The sequence below is a fragment of the Chrysoperla carnea genome (genome assembly GCF_905475395.1).
Source record: "Chrysoperla carnea chromosome X unlocalized genomic scaffold, inChrCarn1.1 SUPER_X_unloc_35, whole genome shotgun sequence".
In the NCBI taxonomy this organism is placed as follows: domain Eukaryota; kingdom Metazoa; phylum Arthropoda; class Insecta; order Neuroptera; family Chrysopidae; genus Chrysoperla; species Chrysoperla carnea.
The window spans coordinates 30,225-46,517 of record NW_025408162.1 but is presented as its reverse complement, the minus strand read 5'-3'; the positions used below and the strand labels follow the sequence as shown (position 1 = coordinate 46,517).

General features: G+C 24.7%; 3 non-coding genes across 3 annotated transcripts; all 3 read right to left on the bottom strand.

The window, feature by feature from the left end:
- Positions 1 to 2,115: 2,115 nt before the first annotated feature.
- LOC123304261 lies at positions 2,116 to 2,234 on the bottom strand. Its single transcript, XR_006536296.1, has one exon. It is a non-coding gene; the product is annotated as a 5S ribosomal RNA (ribosomal RNA).
- A 6,337-nt stretch (positions 2,235 to 8,571) lies between these two features.
- On the bottom strand, positions 8,572 to 8,690 carry LOC123304260. The gene has a single exon (XR_006536295.1). It is a non-coding gene; the product is annotated as a 5S ribosomal RNA (ribosomal RNA).
- Positions 8,691 to 15,066: 6,376 nt separating this feature from the next.
- Positions 15,067 to 15,185, bottom strand: LOC123304265. Its single transcript, XR_006536300.1, has one exon. It is a non-coding gene; the product is annotated as a 5S ribosomal RNA (ribosomal RNA).
- Positions 15,186 to 16,293: the final 1,108 nt, after the last annotated feature.

Here is a 16,293-nt window from a genome sequence, read left to right as displayed (position 1 = left end):
GCAAATGCATTACATTACCTTTATTATTTTCATTTTACATTTACTACTTGTTTATGTACGCTTATAATTATTAGAAAAATATTTTTAATAATTTTAAAAAATAAATGAAATAATAAAAATTTAATAATAAATTATTTATTGAAAGTATAAAAAATGGTATAGCAAAATCTTTATTTTCTTTGATTAAGGCGAAATGTTTTATTAGTTATAAATTCGATAATCTCCTATCGATACTTGTTACTCTTAACTTGTATATATAAAAAATATAATAGTATATTAATTTATAATAAAATTTTTTCAAAAATTCAATAAGTTATTGTAAAATAAAATAGATAATATACAAATTATAATTTATTATTGCAGATATATTACAATAAAAAAAAAAAATAAAAATATTTGGTAATGTATGTTATAAACAAAATAATTTGTTGTAAACAAATTATATAATATGTTATATTTATTAACAAATTTATTTACTCTTATATAAATAAAATTAGTGGCTTCCCAAAAAGGAAAGCCTGTTTAAATTTATCGGATGTATTAAATATTCTTTAATAAATTTACTAAATATTTTAAGTAAATTATTATATTTTCTTAACCTCCAAAACCATACAAAGTACGACCTTGTCGTTTTAATGCATATACAACATCCATAGCTGTAACTGTTTTACGTTTTGCGTGTTCAGTATATGTAACAGCATCCCGAATAACATTTTCAAGGAATACTTTAAGTACACCACGTGTTTCTTCATAAATTAAACCAGAGATACGTTTTACTCCACCTCGTCGTGCTAAACGACGAATTGCAGGTTTTGTAATACCTTGGATATTATCACGCAAAACTTTTCTATGACGTTTTGCACCCCCCTTTTCCAAGACCCTTTCCACCTTTTCCTCTGCCAGTCATTTTAATAAAAAATTATTTACAATATTTTAACGAACGGATAACACGTGTGTTAACCTCACAAGTATTGTAATGTATGTGAGCGCCGGTACAATTGTGCCTTTTTATATAAAGCATTAAAGATTTTTTAAGCCACGCCTATACAATTTGATTAGTCCATACTCTGATAGCTATCCAATAGGATATGACAACAAAAATTTTGAAATTTCATATAAATATAAATACAACACATTTATTTCGCATTTAAACATTTGACTTTGTAGTATCAAATTGTCGAATATAATTTTTAAAATTGTGTGTTTTTTTGTAAAAACATTATTATTTGAAAATGGCTAGAACCAAGCAAACTGCACGTAAATCAACTGGTGGTAAAGCACCAAGAAAACAATTAGCAACGAAAGCTGCACGTAAAAGTGCACCAGCAACTGGTGGAGTAAAAAAACCACACAGATATCGTCCTGGTACAGTAGCTTTACGAGAAATTCGTCGTTATCAAAAAAGTACTGAATTGTTAATTCGTAAATTACCATTCCAACGTTTAGTACGTGAAATTGCACAAGATTTTAAAACCGATTTACGTTTTCAAAGTTCAGCTGTTATGGCATTACAAGAAGCTAGTGAAGCCTATTTAGTAGGTTTATTTGAAGATACCAATTTATGCGCAATTCATGCAAAGCGTGTTACAATTATGCCTAAGGATATACAATTGGCAAGACGTATTCGTGGAGAACGTGCATAAGCGTTTTAAATGACAATTTAAAAAAAAAAAAAAAACAAATAAGAAATATTTTCGGTCCTATATATAGGACCAACATATATTATTAAATAAGAGTATATTATTTTTATTAAAAAATATATATATATATATATATATATATATATATATATATATATATATATAAATATAAATTATTGAAATAAAATTAAACATTATTAAAATTTTGTTATAATTATAAGCGATTGCTATTTCTAAAAATAAATAAATTTCATAAAATTTATATTATTTTATATTCATTTGAAATATTAAAAAAACTTCTCGCTTTAAAGTAACCATGATATGAGTTATAAATGCAATAAAATTTTATACAAAAAATAATATTTATTTGTTGATGAATAATATAAAAGGTTTACATTTCTAAATAACATATATTTATATATGGTGTGTAAAAAAAAAGAAAAGAAGAAAAATAATTTATATTTTTAATATAAAAAGGCAACCGCACACAGTGTTCCCAAGCGGTCACCCATCCAAGTACTGACTGTGCCCAATGTTGCTTAACTTCGGTGATCGGACGAGAACCGGTGTTTTCAACGTGGTATGGCTGTTGCCAGTAATAAATGAAAATTTTTACAAATATATATTTTTCATAAATATCATTAATATTAAAGTATATTATTAAAATTTTCAATGAAGTAATCAATTTAAATATATACTTATTTATTATACCATATATTTTAAATAAAAATGCAACCGCACACAGTATTCTCAAGTGGCCACCCATCCGTGGTACTGACTGTGGCAAATGTTTCTAAACTATTATTTTATAAAATATTTATACAAAAAATAATTTACTCTTATCAAATATTAATTTGTGGCCTGTATTAAGGCCTATGTTATTTTCATTTTTTAGCAAAAATAATGAAATATTTCAATATATTATTAAAGTAACAGATCATTTCTTTTTTGGTGCTGCTTTTTTAATTTTTGTAGGAGATGATTTGGCAACAGAAGCTTTCTTAGCTTTTGGTGCTTTCGGTTTACGAGCAGGGCTACTTTTGGCAGCGGATTTTGTACTTTTTGCTGGTTTTGCTTTAACTGGTGCTTTTTTTGATGCCGCTGATGATTTTGCAGTAACTTTTTTAGCAGCAGTTGATGATGATGGAGTCGCTTTTTTTGCTTTAGGCTTTTTGGCTGCCAATGATGTAGTTGTGGCTTTCTTTTCTTTTGGTGCCCGTTTACTTTTAGCACTCTTTGCTGAACCTTTTGCTCCACTTTCTTTTTTGGATACTTTTGATTTAGCTGAAGAATTAGATGAAGCGGAAGCAGCCAATTTGAATGAACCAGATGCACCTTTACCTTTAGTTTGTACCAAGGCTCCCTCAGTTACAGCAGCTTTTAAATATTTTTTAATAAATGGTGAAATTTTATCAGAATCCACTTTATAATTTGCAGCTAAATATTTTTTAATTGCTTGTAATGATGAACCACCACGTTCTTTTAAATTTTTAATTGCGTTAACAACCATTTCTGATGTACGTGGATGTGTTGGTTTTGAATGTTGTTTTGTACGTTTAGCACCAGAAGCTGTTGCTTTTTTTGTTGGTGTTGTAGAAGCAGCAGTAACCGCAGTTGCTGCAACAGCTGTAGAATTTTCTTCGGCCATATTTTTTACTTTATAAAAATAATGTATTTATTATAAATATTTAAATGATAAAATATAATAATTCTATCAAATAAAAAATAAAGGTTTTCAATTATATCATTATTCACAATAATATAAGTCCCTATGTAAGTCAAAGTACCATGTAGAAAACACATAAAAATTAAATAGTATTTCTAATTTACTGTCGTAGTAAACATGATTTATTTTTTCAATTTCTATAATATATAAAATAATAAATTATAAATTTAATAATAATATTTATTTTATAAATTAAAATATATTTAATTTTTTTATTAACAATTATTAATAAACATAGTTTAATATTAATTATTTCAATCATACAAAACAATAATATTTTTAAGGTAAACTTAAAAAGTATATATTTTTATTTTTTATTTAATATCGATTTATTATAAATTATTAGTATATAAATAATTAAAAAATTTAATATATAAATATATATATTATAGTATAAGATTTCATTTTTAGAAAAACTTTTTTTGTCAATAATGAAAACGTATTATTATGAAATGTGTTAATCGAACATTGACAAAATATATTTCATTAGAAAATACTTTTATTTATGCATTAATATCAATAATTAACTATTAAATTAATTTTTTCATAATTATATAAAGAAATTTTATACTGATATAAGTATTTATATATTATAATATTTATTTTAAATATAAAAAAATTTATGACAAAATATATTATTAGAGTATTTGTTGAGATTAATATAAGATTATTTTAAATAAGAATTAATTTATATAATTATTAAAATATTATTAATTTTATGTTATGTAATTTTAATAAAAATAAATAATAATAATAAATATAAAAATTTTTTAACAATTTAAATTTTATATGATCTAAATAATTTTGTTAAGTACGATATGAGAAATCATTGTAAGCTTCGTTAAGAAACTTTGTAATATAAAATAATAATAATAATATTAAATATATAAATAAATAAAATAAATTTGATACATATTTTTGGTTCATTCTGTGTATAAATCAAAGGATACCGAATAATTGGTAACGGATGCGATATATTATAGTATCGAGTATTAAAACATAATATATAAATTTATCTTGTTATTCAAATTTTTTGTTACTTAACTTATGTATTTAGAAAATTTATAATATTATTTATATAATTGACATAAAATCTTATAAATTGAAATTTTATTAATATGTATCAAAAGAAGAGAGTAACGTATTGATATAATATCAAAGGATACTGATTATTTAAATAACGAATACGTCATATATTGTTTGTGTAACAAAGTTCACTTGGCCATCTAGTTGAAAATAACATTTTCAATAGAAAGTTTATATGCTTTTTTTTTTCTTTAATTATTAAAAAAATAAATTGAAATTTAATTCAATCAAATTTTATAATAATTTTTAAAAAAATTTTTCCTTTTAAAAAATATTTTGTGATGTTGTGATAATATGTATTAATACAAGTGCATCCTGATACTTTTATCTCTAGTAAAGGTATGAGTATCATGAACAGTTTTGTTATCTAATGATATTATTTTGATAATATTTTGTGTATATTCTTATAATATTTTGTCTAAATATCATCATAATACAATATTATTTTGATAATATTTTATGAATATTCTTATAATATGTTACCTAAATGTCATCATAATATGATGAATTATTTCCATAATAACATATAAAAAAGAAAAAAAAAAAAAAGAATCATTAATTTATAATTATTTAAATTGATTCTTTAAAAAAATATTATAATATATTATTTATAAAAATAATTTTTACTCTTATTTTAAATAAATTTGTGGCCTTTTATTAAAAGGCCTATGATCGATGTATTATTATTATAAAAATTAATGCAATGTTTTTAATTTATGCTTTCTTTTCAGTTTTCTTTGGTAATAACACTGCTTGAATGTTTGGTAATACACACCACCTTGAGCAATTGTTACACCAGATAATAATTTATTTAATTCTTCATCATTACGAATTGCCAATTGTAAATGACGTGGAATGATACGTGTTTTTTTGTTATCACGGGCAGCATTACCAGCTAACTCGAGAACTTCTGCAGCCAAATATTCCATAACAGCAGCCAAATATACTGGGGCACCAGCACCTACTCGTTCAGCATAATTTCCTTTTCGTAATAATCTGTGAATTCTTCCAACAGGAAATTGTAATCCTGCTCGGCTTGATCTTGACTTTGCCTTTCCCTTTACTTTACCACCTTTACCTCGTCCAGACATAGCGAATAAATTTATTTAATTAATATTTTTTTTTGTAAATATAATCACACAGATGTGTACGTTACGGGGATTGTAACATAAATGTTTAAAATGTTATTTGGGTATTTTAATTTATAATATTTATAAAATATAAAACTTTAAAAATAAACCAATCACCTTATAGTATTATTTTCAGCCAATCAGAGAGTAGTATTCATTTTTATTGTTATATCCATCTTCGCGTATATAATACGCTAGTTGTATACACGACACGCTCATACATATACTGACTGGTGTTCTGTAACTATCTGTGTATATTAATTGTTTGTAACAATGCCACCAAAAACAAGTGGAAAAGCAGCAAAAAAAGCTGGCAAAGCTCAAAAAAATATATCAAAGAGTGATAAGAAAAAGAAGAGGAAGCGCAAGGAATCATATGCAATTTACATTTACAAAGTATTAAAACAAGTGCATCCTGATACTGGTATCTCTAGTAAAGCTATGAGTATCATGAACAGTTTTGTTAATGATATTTTTGAACGTATTGCTGCTGAAGCATCACGTTTAGCACATTATAATAAACGTTCAACAATCACAAGTCGGGAAATTCAAACCGCAGTTCGATTATTATTACCTGGTGAATTGGCAAAGCACGCTGTTAGTGAAGGTACTAAAGCTGTTACAAAATATACAAGTTCAAAATAAATAAATCGAAAATATTATTTAATTGATAACATAAAAATACATCAACATATAAAAACGGCTCTCTTTTTAAGAGAGCCATCAAATTTTTTAAATAAGAGTAAATTATTTTTATATATACAAAAAAATTAAATAAACAATTATTAATATCATATTTAATATAAAATTTTATATATTAATAGCTTGAATATATCTATTATTAGTATATCAATATTATTAATTTTAAATATAATAAAGGATATCGCGGAATATATATCGTAAATCAGTGTAATGCAAATGCATTACATTACCTTTATTATTTTCATTTTACATTTACTACTTGTTTATGTACGCTTATAATTATTAGAAAAATATTTTTAATAATTTTAAAAAATAAATGAAATAATAAAAATTTAATAATAAATTATTTATTGAAAGTATAAAAAATGGTATAGCAAAATCTTTATTTTCTTTGATTAAGGCGAAATGTTTTATTAGTTATAAATTCGATAATCTCCTATCGATACTTGTTACTCTTAACTTGTATATATAAAAAATATAATAGTATATTAATTTATAATAAAATTTTTTCAAAAATTCAATAAGTTATTGTAAAATAAAATAGATAATATACAAATTATAATTTATTATTGCAGATATATTACAATAAAAAAAAAAAATAAAAATATTTGGTAATGTATGTTATAAACAAAATAATTTGTTGTAAACAAATTATATAATATGTTATATTTATTAACAAATTTATTTACTCTTATATAAATAAAATTAGTGGCTTCCCAAAAAGGAAAGCCTGTTTAAATTTATCGGATGTATTAAATATTCTTTAATAAATTTACTAAATATTTTAAGTAAATTATTATATTTTCTTAACCTCCAAAACCATACAAAGTACGACCTTGTCGTTTTAATGCATATACAACATCCATAGCTGTAACTGTTTTACGTTTTGCGTGTTCAGTATATGTAACAGCATCCCGAATAACATTTTCAAGGAATACTTTAAGTACACCACGTGTTTCTTCATAAATTAAACCAGAGATACGTTTTACTCCACCTCGTCGTGCTAAACGACGAATTGCAGGTTTTGTAATACCTTGGATATTATCACGCAAAACTTTTCTATGACGTTTTGCACCCCCTTTTCCAAGACCCTTTCCACCTTTTCCTCTGCCAGTCATTTTAATAAAAAATTATTTACAATATTTTAACGAACGGATAACACGTGTGTTAACCTCACAAGTATTGTAATGTATGTGAGCGCCGGTACAATTGTGCCTTTTTATATAAAGCATTAAAGATTTTTTAAGCCACGCCTATACAATTTGATTAGTCCATACTCTGATAGCTATCCAATAGGATATGACAACAAAAATTTTGAAATTTCATATAAATATAAATACAACACATTTATTTCGCATTTAAACATTTGACTTTGTAGTATCAAATTGTCGAATATAATTTTTAAAATTGTGTGTTTTTTTGTAAAAACATTATTATTTGAAAATGGCTAGAACCAAGCAAACTGCACGTAAATCAACTGGTGGTAAAGCACCAAGAAAACAATTAGCAACGAAAGCTGCACGTAAAAGTGCACCAGCAACTGGTGGAGTAAAAAAACCACACAGATATCGTCCTGGTACAGTAGCTTTACGAGAAATTCGTCGTTATCAAAAAAGTACTGAATTGTTAATTCGTAAATTACCATTCCAACGTTTAGTACGTGAAATTGCACAAGATTTTAAAACCGATTTACGTTTTCAAAGTTCAGCTGTTATGGCATTACAAGAAGCTAGTGAAGCCTATTTAGTAGGTTTATTTGAAGATACCAATTTATGCGCAATTCATGCAAAGCGTGTTACAATTATGCCTAAGGATATACAATTGGCAAGACGTATTCGTGGAGAACGTGCATAAGCGTTTTAAATGACAATTTAAAAAAAAAAAAACAAATAAGAAATATTTTCGGTCCTATATATAGGACCAACATATATTATTAAATAAGAGTATATTATTTTTATTAAAAAATATATATATATATATATAAATTATTGAAATAAAATTAAACATTATTAAAATTTTGTTATAATTATAAGCGATTGCTATTTCTAAAAATAAATAAATTTCATAAAATTTATATTATTTTATATTCATTTGAAATATTAAAAAAACTTCTCGCTTTAAAGTAACCATGATATGAGTTATAAATGCAATAAAATTTTATACAAAAAATAATATTTATTTGTTGATGAATAATATAAAAGGTTTACATTTCTAAATAACATATATTTATATATGGTGTGTAAAAAAAAAGAAAAGAAGAAAAATAATTTATATTTTTAATATAAAAAGGCAACCGCACACAGTGTTCCCAAGCGGTCACCCATCCAAGTACTGACTGTGCCCAATGTTGCTTAACTTCGGTGATCGGACGAGAACCGGTGTTTTCAACGTGGTATGGCTGTTGCCAGTAATAAATGAAAATTTTTACAAATATATATTTTTCATAAATATCATTAATATTAAAGTATATTATTAAAATTTTCAATGAAGTAATCAATTTAAATATATACTTATTTATTATACCATATATTTTAAATAAAAATGCAACCGCACACAGTATTCTCAAGTGGCCACCCATCCGTGGTACTGACTGTGGCAAATGTTTCTAAACTATTATTTTATAAAATATTTATACAAAAAATAATTTACTCTTATCAAATATTAATTTGTGGCCTGTATTAAGGCCTATGTTATTTTCATTTTTTAGCAAAAATAATGAAATATTTCAATATATTATTAAAGTAACAGATCATTTCTTTTTTGGTGCTGCTTTTTTAATTTTTGTAGGAGATGATTTGGCAACAGAAGCTTTCTTAGCTTTTGGTGCTTTCGGTTTACGAGCAGGGCTACTTTTGGCAGCGGATTTTGTACTTTTTGCTGGTTTTGCTTTAACTGGTGCTTTTTTTGATGCCGCTGATGATTTTGCAGTAACTTTTTTAGCAGCAGTTGATGATGATGGAGTCGCTTTTTTTGCTTTAGGCTTTTTGGCTGCCAATGATGTAGTTGTGGCTTTCTTTTCTTTTGGTGCCCGTTTACTTTTAGCACTCTTTGCTGAACCTTTTGCTCCACTTTCTTTTTTGGATACTTTTGATTTAGCTGAAGAATTAGATGAAGCGGAAGCAGCCAATTTGAATGAACCAGATGCACCTTTACCTTTAGTTTGTACCAAGGCTCCCTCAGTTACAGCAGCTTTTAAATATTTTTTAATAAATGGTGAAATTTTATCAGAATCCACTTTATAATTTGCAGCTAAATATTTTTTAATTGCTTGTAATGATGAACCACCACGTTCTTTTAAATTTTTAATTGCGTTAACAACCATTTCTGATGTACGTGGATGTGTTGGTTTTGAATGTTGTTTTGTACGTTTAGCACCAGAAGCTGTTGCTTTTTTTGTTGGTGTTGTAGAAGCAGCAGTAACCGCAGTTGCTGCAACAGCTGTAGAATTTTCTTCGGCCATATTTTTTACTTTATAAAAATAATGTATTTATTATAAATATTTAAATGATAAAATATAATAATTCTATCAAATAAAAAATAAAGGTTTTCAATTATATCATTATTCACAATAATATAAGTCCCTATGTAAGTCAAAGTACCATGTAGAAAACACATAAAAATTAAATAGTATTTCTAATTTACTGTCGTAGTAAACATGATTTATTTTTTCAATTTCTATAATATATAAAATAATAAATTATAAATTTAATAATAATATTTATTTTATAAATTAAAATATATTTAATTTTTTTATTAACAATTATTAATAAACATAGTTTAATATTAATTATTTCAATCATACAAAACAATAATATTTTTAAGGTAAACTTAAAAAGTATATATTTTTATTTTTTATTTAATATCGATTTATTATAAATTATTAGTATATAAATAATTAAAAAATTTAATATATAAATATATATATTATAGTATAAGATTTCATTTTTAGAAAAACTTTTTTTGTCAATAATGAAAACGTATTATTATGAAATGTGTTAATCGAACATTGACAAAATATATTTCATTAGAAAATACTTTTATTTATGCATTAATATCAATAATTAACTATTAAATTAATTTTTTCATAATTATATAAAGAAATTTTATACTGATATAAGTATTTATATATTATAATATTTATTTTAAATATAAAAAAATTTATGACAAAATATATTATTAGAGTATTTGTTGAGATTAATATAAGATTATTTTAAATAAGAATTAATTTATATAATTATTAAAATATTATTAATTTTATGTTATGTAATTTTAATAAAAATAAATAATAATAATAAATATAAAAATTTTTTAACAATTTAAATTTTATATGATCTAAATAATTTTGTTAAGTACGATATGAGAAATCATTGTAAGCTTCGTTAAGAAACTTTGTAATATAAAATAATAATAATAATATTAAATATATAAATAAATAAAATAAATTTGATACATATTTTTGGTTCATTCTGTGTATAAATCAAAGGATACCGAATAATTGGTAACGGATGCGATATATTATAGTATCGAGTATTAAAACATAATATATAAATTTATCTTGTTATTCAAATTTTTTGTTACTTAACTTATGTATTTAGAAAATTTATAATATTATTTATATAATTGACATAAAATCTTATAAATTGAAATTTTATTAATATGTATCAAAAGAAGAGAGTAACGTATTGATATAATATCAAAGGATACTGATTATTTAAATAACGAATACGTCATATATTGTTTGTGTAACAAAGTTCACTTGGCCATCTAGTTGAAAATAACATTTTCAATAGAAAGTTTATATGCTTTTTTTTTTCTTTAATTATTAAAAAAATAAATTGAAATTTAATTCAATCAAATTTTATAATAATTTTTAAAAAATTTTTCCTTTTAAAAAATATTTTGTGATGTTGTGATAATATGTATTAATACAAGTGCATCCTGATACTTTTATCTCTAGTAAAGGTATGAGTATCATGAACAGTTTTGTTATCTAATGATATTATTTTGATAATATTTTGTGTATATTCTTATAATATTTTGTCTAAATATCATCATAATACAATATTATTTTGATAATATTTTATGAATATTCTTATAATATGTTACCTAAATGTCATCATAATATGATGAATTATTTCCATAATAACATATAAAAAAAAAAAAAAAAAAAAAGAATCATTAATTTATAATTATTTAAATTGATTCTTTAAAAAAATATTATAATATATTATTTATAAAAATAATTTTTACTCTTATTTTAAATAAATTTGTGGCCTTTTATTAAAAGGCCTATGATCGATGTATTATTATTATAAAAATTAATGCAATGTTTTTAATTTATGCTTTCTTTTCAGTTTTCTTTGGTAATAACACTGCTTGAATGTTTGGTAATACACCACCTTGAGCAATTGTTACACCAGATAATAATTTATTTAATTCTTCATCATTACGAATTGCCAATTGTAAATGACGTGGAATGATACGTGTTTTTTTGTTATCACGGGCAGCATTACCAGCTAACTCGAGAACTTCTGCAGCCAAATATTCCATAACAGCAGCCAAATATACTGGGGCACCAGCACCTACTCGTTCAGCATAATTTCCTTTTCGTAATAATCTGTGAATTCTTCCAACAGGAAATTGTAATCCTGCTCGGCTTGATCTTGACTTTGCCTTTCCCTTTACTTTACCACCTTTACCTCGTCCAGACATAGCGAATAAATTTATTTAATTAATATTTTTTTTTGTAAATATAATCACACAGATGTGTACGTTACGGGGATTGTAACATAAATGTTTAAAATGTTATTTGGGTATTTTAATTTATAATATTTATAAAATATAAAACTTTAAAAATAAACCAATCACCTTATAGTATTATTTTCAGCCAATCAGAGAGTAGTATTCATTTTTATTGTTATATCCATCTTCGCGTATATAATACGCTAGTTGTATACACGACACGCTCATACATATACTGACTGGTGTTCTGTAACTATCTGTGTATATTAATTGTTTGTAACAATGCCACCAAAAACAAGTGGAAAAGCAGCAAAAAAAGCTGGCAAAGCTCAAAAAAATATATCAAAGAGTGATAAGAAAAAGAAGAGGAAGCGCAAGGAATCATATGCAATTTACATTTACAAAGTATTAAAACAAGTGCATCCTGATACTGGTATCTCTAGTAAAGCTATGAGTATCATGAACAGTTTTGTTAATGATATTTTTGAACGTATTGCTGCTGAAGCATCACGTTTAGCACATTATAATAAACGTTCAACAATCACAAGTCGGGAAATTCAAACCGCAGTTCGATTATTATTACCTGGTGAATTGGCAAAGCACGCTGTTAGTGAAGGTACTAAAGCTGTTACAAAATATACAAGTTCAAAATAAATAAATCGAAAATATTATTTAATTGATAACATAAAAATACATCAACATATAAAAACGGCTCTCTTTTTAAGAGAGCCATCAAATTTTTTAAATAAGAGTAAATTATTTTTATATATACAAAAAAATTAAATAAACAATTATTAATATCATATTTAATATAAAATTTTATATATTAATAGCTTGAATATATCTATTATTAGTATATCAATATTATTAATTTTAAATATAATAAAGGATATCGCGGAATATATATCGTAAATCAGTGTAATGCAAATGCATTACATTACCTTTATTATTTTCATTTTACATTTACTACTTGTTTATGTACGCTTATAATTATTAGAAAAATATTTTTAATAATTTTAAAAAATAAATGAAATAATAAAAATTTAATAATAAATTATTTATTGAAAGTATAAAAAATGGTATAGCAAAATCTTTATTTTCTTTGATTAAGGCGAAATGTTTTATTAGTTATAAATTCGATAATCTCCTATCGATACTTGTTACTCTTAACTTGTATATATAAAAAATATAATAGTATATTAATTTATAATAAAATTTTTTCAAAAATTCAATAAGTTATTGTAAAATAAAATAGATAATATACAAATTATAATTTATTATTGCAGATATATTACAATAAAAAAAAAAAATAAAAATATTTGGTAATGTATGTTATAAACAAAATAATTTGTTGTAAACAAATTATATAATATGTTATATTTATTAACAAATTTATTTACTCTTATATAAATAAAATTAGTGGCTTCCCAAAAAGGAAAGCCTGTTTAAATTTATCGGATGTATTAAATATTCTTTAATAAATTTACTAAATATTTTAAGTAAATTATTATATTTTCTTAACCTCCAAAACCATACAAAGTACGACCTTGTCGTTTTAATGCATATACAACATCCATAGCTGTAACTGTTTTACGTTTTGCGTGTTCAGTATATGTAACAGCATCCCGAATAACATTTTCAAGGAATACTTTAAGTACACCACGTGTTTCTTCATAAATTAAACCAGAGATACGTTTTACTCCACCTCGTCGTGCTAAACGACGAATTGCAGGTTTTGTAATACCTTGGATATTATCACGCAAAACTTTTCTATGACGTTTTGCACCCCCTTTTCCAAGACCCTTTCCACCTTTTCCTCTGCCAGTCATTTTAATAAAAAATTATTTACAATATTTTAACGAACGGATAACACGTGTGTTAACCTCACAAGTATTGTAATGTATGTGAGCGCCGGTACAATTGTGCCTTTTTATATAAAGCATTAAAGATTTTTTAAGCCACGCCTATACAATTTGATTAGTCCATACTCTGATAGCTATCCAATAGGATATGACAACAAAAATTTTGAAATTTCATATAAATATAAATACAACACATTTATTTCGCATTTAAACATTTGACTTTGTAGTATCAAATTGTCGAATATAATTTTTAAAATTGTGTGTTTTTTTGTAAAAACATTATTATTTGAAAATGGCTAGAACCAAGCAAACTGCACGTAAATCAACTGGTGGTAAAGCACCAAGAAAACAATTAGCAACGAAAGCTGCACGTAAAAGTGCACCAGCAACTGGTGGAGTAAAAAAACCACACAGATATCGTCCTGGTACAGTAGCTTTACGAGAAATTCGTCGTTATCAAAAAAGTACTGAATTGTTAATTCGTAAATTACCATTCCAACGTTTAGTACGTGAAATTGCACAAGATTTTAAAACCGATTTACGTTTTCAAAGTTCAGCTGTTATGGCATTACAAGAAGCTAGTGAAGCCTATTTAGTAGGTTTATTTGAAGATACCAATTTATGCGCAATTCATGCAAAGCGTGTTACAATTATGCCTAAGGATATACAATTGGCAAGACGAATTCGTGGAGAACGTGCATAAGCGTTTTAAATGACAATTTAAAAAAAAAAAAACAAATAAGAAATATTTTCGGTCCTATATATAGGACCAACATATATTATTAAATAAGAGTATATTATTTTTATTAAAAAATATATATATATATATATATATATATATATATATATATATATATATATATATATAAATATAAATTATTGAAATAAAATTAAACATTATTAAAATTTTGTTATAATTATAAGCGATTGCTATTTCTAAAAATAAATAAATTTCATAAAATTTATATTATTTTATATTCATTTGAAATATTAAAAAAACTTCTCGCTTTAAAGTAACCATGATATGAGTTATAAATGCAATAAAATTTTATACAAAAAATAATATTTATTTGTTGATGAATAATATAAAAGGTTTACATTTCTAAATAACATATATTTATATATGGTGTGTAAAAAAAAAGAAAAGAAGAAAAATAATTTATATTTTTAATATAAAAAGGCAACCGCACACAGTGTTCCCAAGCGGTCACCCATCCAAGTACTGACTGTGCCCAATGTTGCTTAACTTCGGTGATCGGACGAGAACCGGTGTTTTCAACGTGGTATGGCTGTTGCCAGTAATAAATGAAAATTTTTACAAATATATATTTTTCATAAATATCATTAATATTAAAGTATATTATTAAAATTTTCAATGAAGTAATCAATTTAAATATATACTTATTTATTATACCATATATTTTAAATAAAAATGCAACCGCACACAGTATTCTCAAGTGGCCACCCATCCGTGGTACTGACTGTGGCAAATGTTTCTAAACTATTATTTTATAAAATATTTATACAAAAAATAATTTACTCTTATCAAATATTAATTTGTGGCCTGTATTAAGGCCTATGTTATTTTCATTTTTTAGCAAAAATAATGAAATATTTCAATATATTATTAAAGTAACAGATCATTTCTTTTTTGGTGCTGCTTTTTTAATTTTTGTAGGAGATGATTTGGCAACAGAAGCTTTCTTAGCTTTTGGTGCTTTCGGTTTACGAGCAGGGCTACTTTTGGCAGCGGATTTTGTACTTTTTGCTGGTTTTGCTTTAACTGGTGCTTTTTTTGATGCCGCTGATGATTTTGCAGTAACTTTTTTAGCAGCAGTTGATGATGATGGAGTCGCTTTTTTTGCTTTAGGCTTTTTGGCTGCCAATGATGTAGTTGTGGCTTTCTTTTCTTTTGGTGCCCGTTTACTTTTAGCACTCTTTGCTGAACCTTTTGCTCCACTTTCTTTTTTGGATACTTTTGATTTAGCTGAAGAATTAGATGAAGCGGAAGCAGCCAATTTGAATGAACCAGATGCACCTTTACCTTTAGTTTGTACCAAGGCTCCCTCAGTTACAGCAGCTTTTAAATATTTTTTAATAAATGGTGAAATTTTATCAGAATCCACTTTATAATTTGCAGCTAAATATTTTTTAATTGCTTGTAATGATGAACCACCACGTTCTTTTAAATTTTTAATTGCGTTAACAACCATTTCTGATGTACGTGGATGTGTTGGTTTTGAATGTTGTTTTGTACGTTTAGCACCAGAAGCTGTTGCTTTTTTTGTTGGTGTTGTAGAAGCAGCAGTAACCGCAGTTGCTGCAACAGCTGTAGAATTTTCTTCGGCCATATTTTTTACTTTATAAAAATAATGTATTTATTATAAATATTTAAATGATAAAAT